Genomic DNA, 12847 nt, shown 5'->3' with positions numbered 1-12847 from the left:
AACACACATAAAAAGTTTTTTTTTTAAAAAAAAAAAATTGCCAGCAATTCTTTGTTCTGCATGGCACTTCAGTGCTGTCTAAAATCACAGTCAAAATTTTAACACACATTTTTAGTGGAAGAAGAGTTCTTTTTCATCCTGATTCTGTCTGACACTCAGCATATACCATCATTACTTCAGTTACCTTAAAAAAATATATATATTTCTGATATGCAACTATAAGGAGGATAAACTAGGGTATAGAAAAATCACCACACAAATGCAAGCCTTTAAAGAATAAGTTGGGTGCAGTCCACATACAATATTGTTTTTATAGATCATTTAGTTCCAGTTACTTTATCTTCACTTTCAATATTTCAAAATAAGTACATGAAACCAAGATGTTTAAATAACTGAATTTTAAAAACCAGACCAGGTATTTCTTGAGCTATAAAATATTTTGCTTCATCTAAGATGAAGATTATTTAGAAGTAATACTAGCCATGAAGAAATCTACCTATATTTCATAGATGGTTATCGTAAGTGAATACTTCCTGTACTGTCTTTTATTACTGTCAAAGGCATTCTACAGCCTCCCAAACAGTTTGCTTAAGATTAGCAGGAAGCGTTTTCCTAGGTGTTCCTTGGACACACCTTAACTAGAAGAGAATAACTGCTAAGGTGGGGACACATTCTTCCTGATTTATTAGGGAGCAAAGCTGTTTAAAATAAATGCTTATCGGAAAGCCTATTCTTCTTTATTGCTTTTCTTATTAAGCATTTCCTGCTCATTTTTACAATACATTTTTCTTATAAAGCAATCTTTCTTTCTTTTTACAGAAAGTGTTGTTTAAGAATATTGGCGGCGGAGACGGCAGCAGTGGTGGAGTGGGGGGACAAATCTGAAAGTTGTTAAAGGAAAAACTGCAGAATAGACCTCCTTCTACCTTCTTCAGCAAACAAGGGAAGACATCACTAAAGAGACCAAATGGGTATAAAACAAATACTTGGCGGGGCAGGGGACAAAGAGAACCGATTAAAATTAGGGAAAGAATATATTATAACAGTTTTTACCCAGGCTAGCAACAATTAGGCCATTTCAAAATGCATAATTAGAGTAAATTGAAAATAAAAACCAGACAGTTACATAGGGAACAATCTGTATACAGCATATCTTTCATGGGATTTTTTTCTAGTTATAGGTACACTTAGTTTTATTGACCATAAACTGTTTCCTCTATTTGTTTCAAAACAACATATTCATAAGGAAAATCTGCAAATGAGCTAATTGAAGGAAGTATGACTAATAGAAAAACATTTCTCTACAAGTTCTTGTAAGTTCTATTATATTGGAAAGCTCATTCAAAAATTCTGCCTACTTCTGCAAGGGTTTTTCCAGGGTGTTTGTTTTGTTTTTTTGTGGTGGTGATGGTGGTTTAAATGTATACACAGCATTTTTTTTTTTAAGTTACATTGCATCAGGGTGAATATAATCAATGTCCCCCCTTTTAAATTTAAATAGAAGGAAACAGTTTTTTAGAGGATGGGGTGGAGCCAGTACTCACTGACAGTGGACAGTCATACCAATTTCTTTGTTAGAATATGACAGACTAATATTTAAAGAAATTATTACCACAATGTACACTAGTAGTCAGGAAAAAGAGAAGCTTTAACAATAAGGCTCATTACAAATTGAGCATAGTAAAATAATAATAATAATAATAATAATAATAATAATACCCACATTTCTCTCTCTCTCTCTCTCTCTCTCTCTCTCTCTCTCTCTCTCTCTCTCACACACACACACACACACACACCCCATTTTCAATTAAAGAAGAAAAGGAACAGAAAAAGCCAAGCTATGTGTTTTCCTAAAAATAATATCCCGGAAAGTTTATTCTATCACTTACATGCTCCTTCCTTAAAACCCCTTCACCGGTACAACTGAGAATTATTATTTTTAAAGCAAGGTATTTCAAATACATTATGCCAAACAAATCACTAGTCTTCATTTCAAAGCAGTAATTAGTTACATTGTTGCAAATCTGGAAATGATGTTTCACACATACACTCTAAAAGACTATCTGTAACAGTAGGCAAGACCATTTCACACTTACCCATTCCAAGTAAATATTTCCTGCCGATAGATTTTTACAGCTTCTGTTAACTAAAAAATCCTTCACCACAGTGAGACAAGTCGGATTACAAAATGCTTTTGTCAGGAGACAGGATGAGAGATTACCAACCAGAGTCATTTCTCATAGTAAAGAGCCATCAGTACTTCATTCCTGTGATAAAAACAAGGTAATAAGAAAGGAAAATAAGCTCAGACAGTTCCTGTCAAAGATTCTAACTGCAGTCTTCTGAAATGGGTAAACAATCTTAAAGTGACAGTTATCAAACTCCAAGGAGACGCTCATTAATCCAAATTGGCTGCAGCTGGCTTATTGTCCACCACTTGGCTTGGTTGAGCCCACACGAGTGTTAAACTTCATCACATGTTGCTGAATCACCGCCCTGCCTCAGCATTACAACCTACATGCAACTTAGCAATGTGAGTGAGTAAAGCCTCTACTAACTCCAAGGCAGGGACTTCTTATAGAGAACCGCCAATTAGCTCCTGTCCAATCAGAGGCTTCACTAGTTCCCTCTGTCACAGAACAGGGCACTCCACTATAGCAGAGAGATTTCTGAATTAGTTGGGGTTACAAAAAGGACACTCATTGGGAGGGGGAAGTAGCGAGTACAAAATGAAAACGCCCAGCCTGACTGTTAGTGCTTTAAAGCAGGAAACTCCCTTGCTTCACACAGACACACACATTCAGAACTATCCGGCATCTGAACAATGTCTACCTACCACACATAAAATTAGTCACAACATTGAGATTTTGTTTTATAAATACATTACACTGATCTATTTGTGCTTTCCTCTTTCCTTCAAACTCTTCTGTTTTCACTTAATTAGGTAAAGTTGAATATTAGAAAATATTCTGATCCATTCGAGGAAACAAGCAATTAAACAGGATTTTTAAAAATGCAGTCCTTAAGTAAGAATATACTACATTATTTAATGTTTATCAAGATAATTAGGCATACACACTGATTTTATAAAAACTTCATCTTAATCCGCATATCAATTTGAAAAACTATTTTATAGACAGATCAATGACAGACAAATGTAGCCTTCACATTTTTGTAAGCTACAGTACCCACCTATTAATGTATCTTAATTGGATGGTATGAAGATATAATTCCTTCCTTCTTTACTAACCCAAAGGATTTCTCTTTCCATTTTTTCAAATTGCAGACAACACTGAAACAATACTGTGCTGGCATTGCAAAACAGCCAATTCAATATTTCCCTTGCAGAGTCAAATTCTACCATACAGTATTTGGAATTTACTTTTGAACCCTAAAATTCAAAAAACCCTGTTGTAAGCTGCCCAGATATGAAAGTTTGGGGCAGAGTACACATATAATAAATAAATAATATTTACATATAGTTACAAGCACCATATGGTTGCAGTAGCTGCTGTTGGAGTCAGAACTGGAGCAACACCATAAGGTTTTCTCCTCCTGGTGCTGCCTTTGACCAATCCCAATTTATGGGCATGAAGTGTATGCCAGGACAAACCATACAAAATGACTCAAACTGCCTCACCCCCACATAACAACAGGCCTCTTTAGCAAGGGAGAAAAGAACTCCTTATAGGTATGACTCAGACCCTATGCTATATTCAGAAGCACATTAAAATTATTCTGGAATGCTTGCATGTCCTGGGATAGTCAAGCAGGAATTGGCTATCCCAGACTAAATAAGGACAGTTTGTCCTGGAGTAACTTGCCTTTAGACCATTACTTTGCACTCTGGGATACCTCTGCAAGGTACAACATGCCACAGAACAAATATTTTGTTTGAGCAAGCCATCAAATGTACATAATGCACATCACATTTCAGAAACGTTCCAGATCACTAAGACAGCCATACCAGTATCTATGCTGACCAAACCAGGGAACAACACAGAAATTTATGAGGTACAGGAATTAAATGCACACATATGCCCAATCTAATACCCCAATCATACATCCTTTTAAAATCCCATGTTATACAAGGTGTGCGCACACACACACACTTTTCTAAATCCCAGGGGAAACACCTATTCATCTACTTCAGGATTTCTTCCATTCAAGAAACCCAAGACAGTCAAATCTCAAATACATAGTTTGCAGTTTCACTCTACTAAAACCATGTTGTGACACAATCAAGCAGTTAGTGCAACCAAGACTATGTACTTGGCCTTAGCCATCAACCTACGTATTCACCACAGCACAGGAGTTAAACACACTTCTAAAGATGAAGAAAAACCAACATATGCCCTATACAGTGTATACAACAGTTATTAAAAAAATATTTTAAGATCATCATTCTGTTTTGGCTTTCTTTCCCCTCAGACTAGCAAACAAAAATGCACAATCTTCTGGTAATTGTAATTAATGTCCATTATTAGTAATTTCCATTATCAGGAATCTCCATTATTAATAATTTTCTGATTTTCAGAAATGAAAAGAGGGGATTGATATAAAGGATAGTTGCTGCTTTTGTGTTTCCTGTAACTTTCCATGAATGCCAATACCAGCATTTTCAGAATATACAAAGCAATGTCCTTAAATCACTTTGAAACCACTTAAATACCCCAACAGGTGGATCTAAAGAAGAACTCTTGCTGCTTGAGGGCCCATTTAACCCATATGCACTTGATTTAAGAAGAGATTCAAAGCATTTTAGACATGGACACTATTTTCCACTTACAATTTTAAATACAATTTTGCATGAAAAAGAATGCACACTAGTTTCTAACAGAATGTACACACAAAGTCTAATGACCGTGTGCATGCATAATTTTATTAACACATAAGCATAAAAGGTAAAATTCATTAAGCAAAACAAAAAATAATAGTTACAAAAACAGAAGATGATGTCTAATAAATCTCTCTCACTAGGTTTTAGGGCAGGCTAAACAATGAAATACATAAGTAAATAATTCTAATCTTTCAGCCACACAATCTCCACCACAAGAGAGAGCACTATCTTCAGTGTAATTCAAATAACTGTAAATTGTAAGGAACAGAAAATTTAAGCAATTGCCAAGGGCACAGAATAAATTTGGAGATTACAATGCAAGAATATTGGTCTCTCAATGCTAGAATGAATAAGGTAAAATGGAACATGTCATAAAGCCATTTGAAAGAGGAATGCATTAAACATGCAAAAAAACAACTGACCACAACTTTCTGAATACAACACTACTTTCAGGAAATTCCTCTCCTTGATTTTGCATTCTATACAGTAATTCAAAAATTGTGAAAAAGATGCTAGTATCTAAAGGCCTGTTCATACTACCAAAAAATGATGCAAATTATATCATAGTTGTAACTCTTATGTTAATGGCATTCCATAGATCAGACTTCAGTCAAATTACGTGAAACCCACCTGTACAAACACAGTCTAGTCATCCAGAAGATGACAATCTACTCATCCAAAGGAAGAAATATAAGAGCGTCATACATCACCTGCAACGAAAATCTGGGAGGAGCTGCATGCAACTGCATGCCACCACAAGCCCCACTGTTGCTCAACCAGCATCTGTGATTCTAGGTCACAGGAACATCAACCAAGAGAATTGACCCTAAAGCTAGAAGATGAGAGATTTGCAGTGCGACATAACTGCTTGTTGCTAAGAATGAAGATTCAGTTCCAGTTATACTTTTTTCTTTTGGTTAAGGCCAATGAAATCCAACTCAGCTTCTTGGCATTTCAAACTGAAAACTGTCATTTTATATCGAAATGTACATGTTGTGAAGAGGACTGAATTACATGTGCACATCATTTCATGAGTTTCTTCTCTCTCATTCATATTGGATCAAGAGCAAAAAGACTCAGATCCAACTACCCAGCACCTCACCACACTTTTCTCAGAATCAAGATTTTCCCAGCTCCTTTCATCATAGTGACTCTAGCAAAAACCATATTCACACTTACCTGGAAGCAAGCACCACTGAACAAAGCAAGACCGAGTAGGCATGTATAGGAATGGATTGTCAGAATCCATTACCTCAGATGTTTTGGAAAAGTATTTTTACCTTTCCCAAACTGGCCTGGTTGTACCTTTCCACTCCCAACCACATTTTTGCCTCTTTCCTGATATGCCCTAAACAACACAGAGGTGAATGGCATCAAGTGTTTGGCTCTAAATGGAAAATGACTTTAAAAAATAAAATAAAAATCCAGCAGTAGTACTTAAATTACTAACCATAAAGCAAAGGAAAGGGGACTCATTTGTAGGAAAACTGCTTACCCAAGCCCAATAATGAAAATTTACTTTTCCCTCATATAATGGACTTATATAATACGCTCCTTATGGAACAAACATATATTGAAGTATAGATACCGAACAGTCCTCCCACGACTAAAACAAATTACACCAGGTGGGGTAAGGGCCGGAATAAATTAGCCCATCGCAGCAAACTCTGGTGCCACCTTTAAGACTCACACATGTATTGTGGCACAAGCTTTTGTGGGCCAGAGTTCACTGTATTAATGCATCTGATACAGAAAAACGTATGCCATTTTAAAAACTGATTGTCTTGGGAGGTGCCAACCGCCTTTGGTATTGCAAAAAGGAGGGTGAGTTTAATTAGAGTAACCAGGAAACCTATTATCAACATTCAAAACTAGGCCCCCTCCCAATGAATTCCAATTTCAAGAAAATTCTTTAGCTGGGGCTCTTCAAGCAGAGTATACAGAATACAGGATGGGGTATTTCAGGACTTATGCATGTTATCCTAAGGGCTCTGTTTCTCTTGCTCTTTTCAGGTGTTTGGCTCCTTTTTTCCTGTTAAAGTACTATGAAAGATGCTTTGTAATACAATTCATATTCTTATATCATGTAATGATGAATTCTTAATGCTTCCCAGTTATGGAACATAAGGAAATCCAGCAGTGTTCTTTCACCTTTAGAGAGCCTGGCACACACTTGCATGAACAAAAAGGAAAGCCGAATGCCTTAATTTGCTGCTTCTCTGCAATCCTGCTTCCTTCATGTTTCTGATTTTAAAGAAGTGGGGATGGCAGCCTAGACCACTAGACTTTTGGATTATATGACTTATGAGAACCTCTTGGAGGGTTTCCTTTTTGTTGCTGATTGTTTTTAAGGCTACTCCAACTTTACTAAGATAGTGAAAAATGGTGATACAAATTCTAAACATCTGTCTTTAGTATTACTGTATAATCAATACATATATCCTCAAAAAAGCCGAACAGGATTCTAGTTTAAATGTCAGGCGCATTTATGAGAAGATGATAACTGACATATCCAGTTAGCTATTTGACATTCATTTGTAGAGAGAGTGTAGCTGTGGTCATGTGCATCCTGCAATACCTCAAAAGCACAGCAAATCTGGGTACATAATTCATTATACAAAAAATCTCAATGTTCATTTTAAGTTTCTACCCCCTGTGGCTGTGCAGATATATTTTTTAAAGTGCTTTGATAATGCCTGATGAAATCTCAAACGCTAAAGAACACTCAAAAGAATATCCAGTGGCAAAGGGGCAGAGTTTTAGTGCTCAGCATTGTCAATGACTAGCGGAAAACAAAGTCAGTTATGCTTAATAAGGAAGCATATAAACATTTGATTAAATATGATTTCACAAAAGTTTTCTTGGACCATCATTGTGACCTTATTTTAATCACTGAGTACACACAGCTTGTAAGTATAGTAAAGCTGCTGGGCGGACCACTACTAGTTGATGCTATCAAAGAGTTGGACCTACAATGTCAGAAGACTACTACATTTATTTAAACATTTCTTTTCTGCCTTTTGGTCCCATTTAAGGGACTCCCAAGAAGTATTCTCTCTAATTTTTTTCATCTGTGTGTAGAATGAGTTTTGTTGTGGGCAGCAGTATTACGGGAGTGTGCGTGCACAAGCATTCAGAGTGGGATCTTCCCAATTCAACCTGAGCGGGATGTAAAATTAACTGAGCGGACATCCAAAAACATGTGAGTGCACACACACCCCTAGAGGAAACACTGCTCCCAAGGTGGCTTACAACAAAAACTAACAATCATCAACATCTACAATAAAGCCAACAAAAAGCAGAAACATCAATCAATTTAAAATATGCACAGCAAGTATAAGAGAACAGGAAAAAATACACCCATTAGTTGAAAGAAAAATTTAAAACAGAACACAATATCAAAAATATACAAACAAAACCAGCGCAAAAATATCTAAAACCAGTATAAGAGCAGCAGAAGCATAAAACAAGTAATACTGCAGTTTCACTCATAAAAACGCATGACAAAAAGGTTTTTTCTCCATAGTTCGTGTCAATACACCATGTCCTACATCTTGGCCAGTTGCACCCAACAGCAACAGGATACAGAGCAAGGCTTCAGATACTGACCACAACAGACAGCCATCATATAGGAAGAGCTGAAGACTGTTTACATGAGCAGCCCTACCCAGGTTTGGGAAGCCCTACCAGAGTAGAGCTGCTTGTGTGAAGCACAGGGATTGGCCTTGATCTCAGTGGCAGGCTCCTGGATAGCCCAGGTTTTACCTGGGTAAAAGAGCACTTCTACTCAGATAAATGATCATGTGAATACTCAGACTATGTGCAACATGAGCAGACAAAGAGCTGGGAGCCTAGAGCACCAACTCATGGGGTAATCCCCCAATACATAGTGCTCCTCATGCAGTGCATTAGGGCATTTCTGGAATGCCGTGCGCTCACTGCAATGGCGATCATGTGTGCAGTGGTGAGGCAACTGCAGCAAAATGATCATGTGGGTGAAGATAGGTATATTCCTGCTTCCGCCCCAGCCCTACCTAACCACCAGATATCGGCCATGTGAACAACTTTACGGTCTTTCGAACATCCAGATTCCAAGCAATTTTGCATCCTGGATATTTGAAAGACCATTATGAATATGTACGGCTTATCCCCCAAGGTATTATTTCCCTCTTTATTCTTGCTCCTTTACAGTTATTTATTCCTGCTTAAATGAATTTTAAAATTTTGTATTAGGGAACCACTTTGAGTATTTTTCTTTTTTTTTAAAGAAAGTGATAACACTATTTCAATAAATAAACCCACAAAATACAGTCCTGTAACCATCTGGTGGTAACCAAGGAGAAAAAATGCTTGAGCCCTTTCTCACAATTGAGTGAGAGGGCTTGAGGGGAGGTGGCAGGGAAAGCAGCAGAAGCTCAACTCCACATGACCCATGTGGAGTTGCTGGTTGTGTCAATTACGCACCCAGAAGGTCCATGGCTGCCATGGACAGCATGGAGGTGCGGGGGTCAGGACGCATCATCCCAGCCCCCGGAGAGTGCGGTGCATTTTGGGGATCCCCCAGTGATGGGTGGGCGCCCGTCAGTCTTTCAGTGCCTGCTGAAAGCAGCTGATGCTACCACACGGTCAATTAAATGGGCTTAAGGGAGAGCTTGCTCTCCTAACCCCATTTAAGAGGGTGGCTCTGGTGGCAGGTTTGCTGCCAAGGCGCTGCTGGGATCAGGCACGATCCCAGCAGTACACACATGCAAGCAAAACTGGCAGGCTTCCTTAACCCAGTTTTGCCTGTGCATGTGAATGGCTTCTATATAAAATATTACTATGACTACGACTACTACTAATAATACTTTTCCTGGAGAAATAGCAGTCATGCAAGAAAAACACCCTTCACCAGTTATAACTGTTCCGTTGAACAATATTCTGATGCTATAATGCTGACAGAACAAATTTCTGCCATCTCTGCCACCTGCATAGGCTTGCAAAGAAGTTATACATGTTTATTTATCATATTTTAATACCACCTCATATGTACATATCTAGGCAGTGTACAAAGTTAAAACAACAACAAATGTAAAAACAAAAACTTAAAATTCACAAGACACATAAAAACAATATCACAAGATAAAAGCACATTAAATTGTTTAAAATTAATTCAATTAAAAGCCTGAGAAAAATGGGCATTTTTCTGACGGTCTTCTTAAAAGCAAACAGACAAGGAGATGCTTATTTCAACAGGGAACACATTCCAAAGCCTCGGGGCAACCACAGAGAAGGCCTTGTCCTGAGTCGCCACCAATCAAGCCACTGGCAACCGTAAGCAAAACTGGTGGTCTTAATAGATGGCAGGGTTCATGACAAAGAAAGTTTTCTCTTAAGTATCCTGCACCCAAGCTGTTAAGATGCAGCCCGGCACTTTTTTAACATGGTGATTCTCTTTATTTAGCAGGGGGAGAGTAACTGGCCCTATCCACCCCCAGCACAGTACTTCCAGTGACTGTTGCTGGTGTCTATCATATATCTTTTTAGATTGGGGACAGGGATCCATCTTATTTTTATTTATTATTTCTCTATGTAAATGGCTTTGGAACCTTTTGTTGAAAGGCGGTATATAAATATTTTGTTATTGTTGTTAAGGGCTACATAAGTAATCACCAGTAGGGATGTGCACAGAAATCTTCAGCGCCGGCGGGGGTAGCGCTTTACGGACGGGGGAGGGTGTACTCACCCCTCCCGCTGCATTTCCCCCATGGCACGCTTTTTTTTAAAGCCCCTTGGGGCGGCAGCGTTCCTCCCTGCTGCCCCGTTTGCCCCGTCGGCTGGAAGTCGCGAGTGCACGTGCGCCCGTCGTATGTGCACACACGGCAGAAGGGCGCACGCGCACTCGCCACTTCCGGCCGACGGGGCAAACGGGGCGGCAGGGAGGAACGCTGCCGCCCCGAGGGGCGGGGGAAATGCGGCGGGAGGGGTGAGTACACCTTCCCCCGCCCTTAAAGCGCTACCCCCGCCGGCGCCGAAACCGCCCCCAGTGCCGACACGTTTCGGAGGCCTTCATAATGTTTCGGGCACATGCCTAATCACCAGCACTTTGTATTTGGCTCAGAAACATTTCAGCAGCCAGTGCAGTTCTTTTAGAATAGGTGTTATTCTAACTTTTGGGTTGTCCCAGATATCAGTCTGGCTGCCACAATCTGTACCAACTGTAGTTTCTGGACTATGTACAAAGGCAGCCCCACACTGAGTGCATTACAGTAGGCAAGCCTGGAGGTTAACAGCATATGCACCACTGTTTTAAGGTCAGTTACCTGGACGTAGCTCAGCCGAAGATGATAAAAAATGTTCCTGGCTCAACCTGCAAAATCAGAGAGAGTTTGAGGTCCAGGTGCACTCCAAAGCTACATACGTGATCTTTCAGGGAGAATGTAACCCCATCCAGAACAGGCAGATCTAAACAATTTCTCTGGTCCTCACCCCCCACACTCAGTACCTCTTATTTGTTATCCCTCATCCAGCCCGTTACTGCCTCCAGGCAGGCATTAGGGAGGTTATGTCATTTCCTGATGAAGTTCATACGGAGAAATACATCTGCCATTTCCCAAGAATACATGGACTCTCCCTTAGGTTACTGCAATGCATTTATGTGAGGCTGCCTTTGAAAATAGTCCAGAAACTGGAGTTGGTCCAAAATAGGGTCACAAAATTATTAACTGGGCCTGGGCATTTTGATCATATCACGCCAGTGCTCTGTCAGCTGCAATGGCTCACAGTTCGTTTCCAATTCAAAAATGCTGGTTTTGACCTTTAAAGCCCTAAACAGCTTGGGACCAGGTTACCTGAGAGTGTGCCTTGTCCCATAAGTCCTAACATGGACCTTAAGATCTTCTTCAGAGTTCCTGCTCTGAATGCCCCTGCCAAATGATGTGAGGCAGGTGGCTACTACTACTTTCAGTGGTGGCAGCCCATCTATGGGAAGCTCACCTGGTGTCATCACTTTATTCTTTTAGATGTCAGGTGAAGACATTTCTGTTCACTCAGGCTTTTAAAAATGGTTTAAAATGTTTTATACTTATTTGTATTTTCTATTGTAATTTGTTTGTTCTGTGTTATGTACTTTAATTGGATGGGGTTTTTGTGTGTGTGTTGTGAGCCATCATAGAACAATTTGTTATGGGGTGGCTAACAAATAATAATAATAAACTTTAACTTTTTGCTGCAAATACAGAACTAGAACTTATGTATCCAAAAAGACAGAGAGATGAACCATGCAACAACAACAACAAAAATACAACAAAGAAAAACGTTTAAGACATGTTTCAGTAGCACTGCAAAAACAGAAGGTAGCAAAAATACCTTCAGATTGAGTTTTGTATGGAGAAAGTTAGCTAAAGAAATAAAACAATGAGAAATACAAGTTTTCATGTATGCTTTTTCAGAAAACTGAGTATTTTCAAGGTTACCAAAATATGCTATTGCTAAAGTTAGTCTGATTCCTGTCAGGTCCAAACTGGTTTCGTGAGCAGTTGTAGTTCATAGTTGTTGAATAGTGGCAAGAAGGAAGGAACACACTTTTACCAAAACGGCACATTAAGTGCCTAGGCAGACTCCAATATATTTGTGAATATGAATGATTTTCTTATTTTGTAAACAAAGCAAATGTTAAGAACTACTATCAAACAACATACACACCTCCATATTTTTTCACATTGAAAGATATGGACTGTTGTAAAACAGATATTAAACTCTTGGATAATTGAAGGGTACAAGCTATTGAAGTCTAGAAGCAAAATGAATTTGTCATTTAAAAAACAACTTTTAGATCCAGCCCTGGATTCTTTCCCATGTGTGTGCATTGTCCAACATTTATAGTAATAGTCTTTATATTATGATGTGACCCCAAGGAAAGCAGTAAGAATAACTTGATCCCTCCTTTTCTTCACACTTGTGCAAAATGTCCACTACTAAGCCTGCTTTCAAGTTATTGTATTATATAGATAAATCAACTGTATGATT

The 12847-nt window shown here is 38.8% G+C and overlaps 1 protein-coding gene and 1 long non-coding RNA gene across 3 annotated transcripts in view; both read right to left on the bottom strand.

The window, feature by feature from the left end:
- Positions 1–12847, bottom strand: part of DIPK2B (divergent protein kinase domain 2B) — a 370971-nt gene that overhangs the window by 298325 nt on the left and 59799 nt on the right. The gene's annotated exons all lie outside the window — the stretch shown is intronic.
- The window catches only part of LOC128350745 (uncharacterized), a 94546-nt gene that overhangs the window by 59948 nt on the left and 21751 nt on the right, over positions 1–12847 (bottom strand). Inside the window, exon 3 of the long non-coding RNA XR_008319434.1 lies at positions 2097–2267. This is a non-coding gene — a long non-coding RNA (uncharacterized LOC128350745). The remainder of the gene's footprint in view (positions 1–2096; positions 2268–12847) is intronic.

This window comes from Hemicordylus capensis, chromosome 3 (assembly GCF_027244095.1).
Source record: "Hemicordylus capensis ecotype Gifberg chromosome 3, rHemCap1.1.pri, whole genome shotgun sequence".
Classification (NCBI taxonomy): domain Eukaryota; kingdom Metazoa; phylum Chordata; class Lepidosauria; order Squamata; family Cordylidae; genus Hemicordylus; species Hemicordylus capensis.
The sequence above is the reverse complement of the archived record's forward strand: the minus strand, read 5'-3'. Positions and strand labels throughout refer to the sequence as shown.